This window comes from Eptesicus fuscus, chromosome 7 (assembly GCF_027574615.1).
Source record: "Eptesicus fuscus isolate TK198812 chromosome 7, DD_ASM_mEF_20220401, whole genome shotgun sequence".
NCBI lineage: Eukaryota > Metazoa > Chordata > Mammalia > Chiroptera > Vespertilionidae > Eptesicus > Eptesicus fuscus.
In genome coordinates, this window is record NC_072479.1 from 106,873,853 (window position 1) to 106,882,687 (window position 8,835).

Sequence of the window (8,835 nt, forward strand, 5' to 3'; positions counted from 1 at the left end):
CCTCCAGGCTGGGGCTGCAGAGAGCAGCTGGGGTCCCACGGCCCCTGCCCAGCCTGGTGCTCCTGGGTGCTCCTGGCCAGCCTGCGAGGGGGATGCCGGCGGGTGAGCGCCTGGAGCCACCAGAGCCAAGGGGGCCTGCAGGCTGCAGGCTGGGAGGGCTGGCTGGAGGAGGAGGCCTTCCGCCTGGGGCCTGGGGGGGAGGGCTGGTAAGGCAGCCGAGCCCTGACCCTGACCCTGACCCTGACCCGGCCCAGGAGAGGGAGCTGCTGTTCTGAGCCCAGATTCCACCCTCCCCTCTTCGCGGGGGTCTTCCCTGACCAGCCAACTCCGCCATCGCCGCCTCGCACCCCAGGGAAGACCCTGCCCTCGGCTCCGGGAGGGCATGACCCGTCTGGTGCCAAGAACAGTCCCGGCACCTGCCCCAGGTTTATCAATGAAGAAGCTGTGCTCAGAGATGGCAGCGTGTCTTAAAGGCACAGGACGCAGAAATGGCCGAGGTCTGGCTCCAAGGGCCCCAGCCACCTGCCTCCCGTCAGCTCTCAGCCCAGCGCCCCTGGGTGCCTCCCACAGGAGCCTGCCCAGCAGAGGGCGAGCCCACATCCTGGCCGCCTGTGCCTGGCACCACGTAGGCACATGCACGGCTCTTACCCTGCCAGCACCCAGTGATTCACGCTCCCTGGGAGCCCAGCCCAGCTCCAGGCGGGTGCTGGGAGCACAGAGCGGGGTGGCCATAGGGCAGAAGTGGGATGTGCGTCCCAGCCCCGCCCCTGGGCAAGGCGTGCCTGCGTTCCCCCCAGCCTCCGCCCTCCCACGCCGCTGCTCTGCGGCTCCGGGAATGTGTATGTGAAACTTCTCTGGAAACCAGGACTGCGTGGGAAGGAGGATGGCAGGGGAGGGCGATGGGCAGGGGCCTCTGCAGCCGCCCTGGGCTGGGCTCCTTGCCCCGCTGGGTTATTCAAGTGGGGCCCTTTAATGCCGCACATCAGCCCCTGACGTCCTGGAGTCTGAGTCGGGCCCAGAGAGATAAGACACCTGGCCCCCGGGAGGCCTGCGGCGGGACCCTCACCCTTCCTCACTCCAAGCTCAGGGGCCAGGCCCGGGGTTCTCAGTGGCTGTTAGGGGCTGAGCTGCTTCCCCCTAAAATTCACCTGTTGGAACCCTAACCCCCAGGCCCTCAGAATGTGACTGTGTTTGGAGACGAGGCCTGCAGAGAGGCGGTTACGATAAAGGGAGGTGGTCAGGGGGTAGGGGGTCCCAATCCAATTGGGTCCTTACAAGAGGAAGCCGGGCGTGCAGGGGCCAGGGCGCTCCCTCACAGAGCGAGCCGTGCGAAGACAAAGAGGCCTCCGCGGAAACGCAACCTGCCGGCACTTGGGAGCTGGAACCGGGAGGAAACCATTTCGGAGCGTCGGGCCACGCGGGCTGTGGTATTTTGCAACCCCAGCAAAGTGACACGGTGGCCGTCCACCCTGGGGGGGCGGTCATTCTGGGCTCAGTTGGGAGGGGCCTGGCCAACGCAAGACAAGACCCCAGGGGAGAAGGCCAGGAAGAAGGCCGCGCTTTGGGGAGACCCAATTCCTGCAGCTGAGCGGACGGGGAGAGGCTGGGCCGGGGTCAGGCCGGGACCCAGCACAGCCCTGGGCCGTGGGAGGGAAGAGGCAGCTTTGCCCGAGGCGCTGCCGGGCCTGCCGCGTGCCCGGAGCTGGCTGCGAAGGCCCCAGCGACCCAGTTCCCCTGACAGCGTCCCCACCCCCTCGCCCACCGCTGCCTGGCACGCACACCCTCCCATGCTGGGCCTGGCACAGTGCCCTTCCCGCATGCCTGTCCGGGAAAGCCCCCTCAGCCTCCCTCACCCTCCTCCCCTCCCTTCATGCCACCGAGTGCCCGGCAGCCCACAGTGTGGGCGTCACCCCGTGGGGCTCCCCACCCGCCCGGCTGCCGCGTGCGGGGCCACAGCCTGTGCTGATGCCCACCTGTCACGGTGGAGGTGGCCTGGCTGCCATCTGGGCCAGAGAGCCTGGGCTCAGCCCGCAGCTGGGATCCGCCATCCATCAGGCCTGCCACCTGTCCCTGTCCGGTCTGCAGGCCTGGGCTGCGGCCCACGTCTGGGCAGCGGGTCGAAGCCAGACAGCCTGCCCCGCCAGGCAGCACCCACCGCCTCGCCAGGTCACCGCGCACACTGGCCGCCTGGGCCCTGAGGGCCTGCCTAGGCGCACGGCGTTGCCACCCAGCACCCCCGGGGTCACCCGTGCCAGACCCACTGGCCCCGCCTGCCCAGAGCCCTGGCCGCCATCGGGGCCGGGCGCCAGCCGCACCTGCCAGCACCGTCCCCTCCACGGCCTCTGACCTACTATCCCTCCGTCCCGAGGCCCTGGCCTGGTTTATGGCGACCGCTGTCTGCATGTGCCCGGCCTCCTCCCCATCAGGCAGCCTAAACATCTGGGTGGGGCAGGAGGACACTGCACCCGCCGCCCGCGTAGGCTGCCAGGAATGCCCCCTCTGCCCTCCACCCCCTGCCCTCCACCTGGAGGAGGAGCCGTCCAGCTGCGGCGCATCGAGGCCGCCTGCCTGGAAGGAGCATCCGGGCCCAAAGAGGCCCAAACATGTGGAGAGCGCGCTGCTGGTTGACAAAACACTCATCCCTCCGTGGCACACGTGACCTCGACGGTCACCGCTGGCCCCGGGGGCCTCTGCCCACTTACAGACGGGAAGACTGAGGCCAGGGAAGGAACCTGACCGACAGAATTCACACAGAGCGGTCACTAGATGGGTGGGTGCTCCCAGGCCACGCGGGTGGGAGTCTGAAGTGAGAACAGAAACCGCCTGAGCTGTGGCCTGCGCCCTCAGCAGGGACCGCCCTGGCACCGCGGCAGGGCCAGGCGGTTCCACCCTCCAGGGCACGCAGGACTGCCCTGCCTGACCTGCTCTTGCCCCTCAGACTCAACTCCCGGAGCTCAGAGGCCGCACCTGCCACCTGGGGACGCCCAGGCCCAGCCGGCCCAGCGGAGTGGAGGCGGCCCGCAGGGCGCAGTCCGTGAGGCGGGGCGGCCGAAAATAATTCCTAAGGCACCAGGGACCCGGGCTTCGCGCACACCCCGGAGCCCCGGGGGCACCACGCCAAGGGGGAGCCCCAAAGGCCATGTTGGGGTTGGGTCTGGCCCCTGTGGGCTCCCAGGCCGCCGGGCCCCTGCAGGATGCCTGTCCCTGTACTCGGCACCAGCCCTCCTCCGTCCCCAAGGGGATGCTCTGAGGTACGGGCAGTCCTGGGGGGCCTGGGGACCGGGGTCGGGGTGACCTGGAGGTGAGCACAGGCTATGGACTCGAGGTCCCTCCCACCACCTGGCCACCGTGGGCAGCATTCCGGGCTTCCTCTCCTGCAGGGCGGGCTCAGCGGCAGGCGCTCTGGGAAAAGGCCGGCTGCTGTGGGGTGAACTCCGGGGCGGCTCCGGTGGGAGGGAGACCCCTCAGCCCCCCGTGCACCTGGAGGAAGCTGGGCAGTGTGGGGGGTGGGAGACCAGGCGCGGGCCTCCTCAGGGGCAGCGAGAGCTCAGGCGGGCGGGCGGGCTGTGGGCGCCTCCCCGGGTCTCAGCACAGGGTCCACTGGGGTGCAGTGTGGTCGGACTCCTGTTAGGGGCTGGGAGCTGCTGCAAGGCCCAGCCTCGGGGTCGGGGCAGGGGTGCCGGGGAGGCCCCCATCCTGGCGACACCTGTGCCCAGCCCCAGCTGGGAGAGGCCGCTGTGCCCCCCGCTGGGTGTGAGGCCGCTGTCAGGAGCTAATTATTAATCACAGGACAGGAGCGAGGGGCCAGGCACGTTCCCTGCAGAACGCTGGGGGAAGGAGCGGAGCAAAGACCGACGCGCCCAGTGAGGCTGGGGAGACGGAGGTGCCCGCTGTCAGCAACACCTGGGGACAGAGGTCGCTGGCCAGCGTGGGTGTGGCCACTGCCGGGGCGGAATTGGGGTAGTTAATCCTCTGAGCAAAGCAGTCGGTTCCTCTTGGCACGCTGGGCTCATGGCTCACGCTTGGCTTCCTGGCATTCTCCGTGTGGCCCATGCCGTGGACCCCCCTCCCGCCACGGACCCGACCCGGCTCCAACATGGAGAGGAAACTGCACGCCGGCTCGGTGTCTAGCTCTGCCGCACCCCAGCCGCAGCCCCAGCCGCACGTCTATGAGCCAAGCAAGGGAATGAATGAATGGGGCTTGAGCAGAGCCGTAAACTGCGATGCTCAGGCCGATAAGGCCGCTTGCCCGGCGTGTTTATTTGCCTTTTTATGTGGAAAGTCCATAAAAACACGGAGAGGCCGTGGCAAAGGCCCGGGGGCCAGGCGGCCGACTCGGCGGGGGAGAGGGAGGGGCACGGTGACTCTGTTAGGGGGTCAGGTGTGCGTGGGGATGCGGGGGCAAGGGATGGGCTGCTGGGGCGCCCGGAGCACCTGAACGAAGGGAGAAACCCTGCTTCAATCAGGCCCCGGGCGAGCAGCACCCCCCCCCCCACCCGCCCGGAGGAGACACCCCGACGAGGAAGGACAGTCTGTGCAGTTCACGGGTTTTGCAACATAAACAAGGGGCGTCATGCTGAGTCCAAAAGGAGAGGAGAATGCAGAAAGGAGGGCAGAAGATCAGTGGGAACAGGCCGAGCTGAGAGACCCATGACGTCCACTCCTGGGCAGAGACAAGCACGCTGAGCAGGCGGCTGGGCGCGATGGTGGCCGCGGACCCCGCGCGGGGGGGGGGGGGGCAGGCGGGGAGACTCCAGGGCAATGGAGACGTGTGGACAGAGCATGAGAGCGAGCGGAGGAGACAGTGAGGGGACTTGGACTTGGGAACAGGAGCTCTGCCCTGAAACTAGTGCTGACAGGAAGGTCCCGGAACCTGGAGCAGCTCGCTCCACCCCCTGCACAGATGGGGAAACTGAGGCCAGAGAGGGGCAGCGGCCTCTGAGAAGTACAGGAATGCAGCCAGTCCTGCAACTTGTCCACGGAGCCCTCCCGTGTGCCAGGCCCAGGCAGGGAGGGCCCCCTACCCCCCCGACCCCCCGCCACCCGCCCGCAGAGGCAGACAGACGAGGGCCCTGCAGAGCTCACGGGGGCACAGGGAGTCCCAGGCCGGGCCTTGGCTCTGAGAGCTCCTCGCAGAGGGTCCGGCCAGGACTAGGGTCGGGAGGCCTCCTAGGAAAAGGGGGTTAGGTTTCCGCTAGAAGAACTGGGGTGCACTGTGGGCGGGGTGAGCGGGTGCCCCGAGGCAGAAGTTACCGTCCTCGCAGGAGAAGGCATTGCACAGTTTGCAGAACTGGAATTAGGGAATTGGGAGCACCCTGCCGCGGCCCCCACGCCCTCCGCGGCCCCCACGCCCTCCGCGGCCCCCACGCCCTCCGTGGCCCATGTCCTGCTCTGTGTCGGTCGGGGCCGCTCACAGCCTTCCCTGGGGACACGCTGGCTGTGCCCATTTTGCAGAAGACGGGCTAGAGGCTCCGAGGCCCGGTCTGCTGCGAGGGGGAGCGAGCCGGACACTGTGCTCACAGGCAGACTCCCTCATCCGCGCGGCGGGGACAATAAGACCTGCAACAGCCAAACACAAGGAAAAGCAGGAGCCTGTGAGCCCTTTCTCAGAGGCCCTGACCCCAGGGCTTTGTACACACGCGGGGTTGGGAGGAAGCTGTCCCGTGTAACCGGGCAAACAGTGGGTCCGTGCTGCCTGTCGCTACCTGAGCCAATTAAGCAGACAGGGTTGAATCACACCTGAGCATTTATTCTAATGTTGCTGGCAGCATGGGGGAGCAGCAGGTCACCCACAAAAGTCTGCTCTGCAGCCCATCATAAGCCGGCGGCTTATCTATCTGTATAAAAGGCTAATATGCAAAGTGGCCCCTTGGGCGTTTGACCGGGAGACCAGGAGTTCGATTGCTCGCTATGACATGCGCTGACCACCAGGGGGCTGGCACGGAACAAAGGGAGGTCCTGGCCAGCAGCCAGAAGGCCCCGATTGGCTCTGATCGCCAGCCAGGCCTAGGGACCGGAAGTTCGTGCACCGGGCCACTAGTATGTATATAAAAGCCTAAGCAACGGAAGGACTGGTTGACTGGTTGCTATGATGCATACTGACCACCAGGGGGCAGACGCTCAACACAGGAGCTGTCCCCTGGTGGTCAGTGCGCTTTCATAGCAGGAGCGCTGCTCAGCTGATTGACGGGCACCAGACACTGGGCTCATGGCTGGCAAGCACAGCTGCGGCAGCACGAGCCTCTGCCGCCTCCACGGCAGAGCTACCAAGTGGCGGCAGCGGCGGCAGGCGCAGCGGGGCCAGGATGAGTGGGAGCTGCACGGCGCCCGGCCCAGGCTCCTCCCCAGCTGCCTGCTGCTTCACGCACTACTACATCCCCCGAGGGGTTCCGGATTGCGAGAGGGCGCAGGCCAGGCTGAGGGCCCCATCGGTGCACGAACCCGTGCACCGGGCCTCTAGTATAGGTACAAGTACAAAGCAAAGTAGGCAAAAGGGCAGGTTACAGATATGCAAAGGGACCAGGGGTCCTCAAAGGGCTGAGTGACATGCAAGGGCCGGGGCTTCATGGGAAATGGCCACAGGGAGTGTCATTACCAGGTGAGCAGGCTGGAGGTCTGCAAAGGCCTGCCGGTATCGAAAAGGGCTGGGGGCCCTCCAAGGGCTGGCGGCTCTGGTTTCTGTAACAAATCTGCGTTCATCTTTCCTTGATGACAGGCAGCTCCTAATGGGGAGGAAGGGCCGCGTCTCCGGGTCAGCTCCAGCCGGGGTGGCATGTGCCTTCTTTCATCTGGATAAAACCACCGCGGTTCGCAGAGCGTGATTCACGCTTCATACAACACTAGCTGGTTCCCCACATCCTGTTCCTACCTCCTCCCGCCCCCCCCCCCCGGCCGTGCACGTCATTTGCTCGCCAACGTCAACATGAGAAGCATCCAAATCCCTAGAGAACTGTTTTGCATTTATTTGAGCCGAACTGTTGACAATTGCCGGGAAGCAAAGTCTCGCGGGATTGGGACGGTGCTCCAGAGAACGTTTGCAGAACTGGAACTAGGGGCTCGGGGGCACCCTGCTTTGCACCTTATTTGACACATGACAGTCCAGGGGGTCCCAGGGAACCCACTGGTGATGGATGAGGGGGCGGGAGGCAGCCACGCCGGGAACCCTCTGGGATTGGGTGAAAAGCAAAAGGGTGGACAGAGGCTTCTTGCACACGCGTGGGGAGAGGGTCGCTTGCGGTTAACCATGAACGGGGTAACAAGAACCGTGAGGGGCTTGTGGCCTCCGTCCGGGCACGAGGAGGAAGGGAAATGACCTGGCGTCCCAAAGGCATGTTGTCCCAGATGCAGCAGGACAACAGACGGGCTCCGTCCGGGTAAAGACTGGCCTTTGCCAGGGAAGAGACGGGCCAGGACCTGACGGCCCGCACGACACGGTTTTAGCGAGAAAGCTTTCATTTCAGACCGTCCTGTGCGGTGGCTCTGGTCTGAGGGTGCACGGCCGCCGCGAGGCCTCCCCTGAGCGTGTCCGCCGTGGTGTGTGGCCCCTTTCGCCCACTCCGGGCTGCCGGTCCCCGGTGAAGGTGGCCAGCACCGTCTCAGGCGACCCAGGCTTAGGAAAGTGTACATCTGGCGTTTTGTCTCCAGCCTGATTGCGCCTGGGCCTGTTAGGAGGGTAATTAAACACCCCAGGAAGGAAGGGAGAGGCGTTCCAACCGCTCAAGCAAGCGGACCTTCCTCCTTCCCTCGGCCCCTGAGGGATTCTTTCAAAGTGGAAAACCAGGTTCCATTCCAACCCTCCCCCCATCCCCACCCCCCGCCCCAGGGCCCTTCCCGTCAGCCTCCCTCCTCCTGCTCCCAGCTCTGGAGCAGCCAAGACTCATCCACCTCAGGGCCTTTGCACGTCCCCAAACGTTCTTTCCACCCTGGACTCCTATTGGCCGGCTCTCCTGTCACTCCAGTCTCTGCTCCCGCCCCTGATCACTCTCCACCCCTCCCCTCTTTGTTTTTATAAAGTGTTTATCACGCCCGCTCTCCTCTCCGGGGTGCTGCTGTGCTTCTTCAGGGAAGGCTCCCTGATGGGGAGGGCGGGGCTTCACACAGGATCCCCACTGTTCATACATGCGCACGCACTCCTGGTTCCTGTGGGCTGGGTTGTAGGGTGATGCCGCAGAGTGAAGTGACTCCATCTCCAACCGGCTGCGCTCCCTGCAGGCTGACCCCTTCTCCCACATCAGCATCTAACCCCTGGAGTTCCCTCCTTGCCCCTTGAGTTTTACAAAAACAGCCCCTTCCCAGGAGGTGCCTCTCCCAGCAGATGAGGGAACGTAGGAATTATTTATCAAAGATTTGCAGGAACCTTGTGCCAGACGCACATCAACTAGGCTCAACAGACTGAGCACAGTCTTCCCCGAACCCCTGCTGGCGCCCAGGTGTCTAGGGTCAATCACCTCTTGCCCCTCCCACTTCCCCTTCCCTTCACATAAAAGCAGCCTGAATTCTGTACTTGCCTAAAATGACTAGGTCTCCCATCTTCTCAGTTGGTGCCTTCCTGATCAATACCCCTTTTGTGGACGGAAGGGGCCACGTGCTACCCTGCCAGCTCAGGGGAGGCCTGCATTCGGTCTTGCAAACTCGGAGACCTAAAGTCACCACAAAGGATGGTCTGAAATTAAACTTGAACTAAAGCAGTGATGGTGGGCAGTCACCTCCTAGGCCGGTATCTTCACTGACAAGGTCAGCCTTTACCTTAACTGAGCCCATCTGTCTTTTTGCATCTGTGATAACACACCCCTGAAATGTCTGGGTAACTTGTAACTTCCCTTTTTCTGGAGCCCC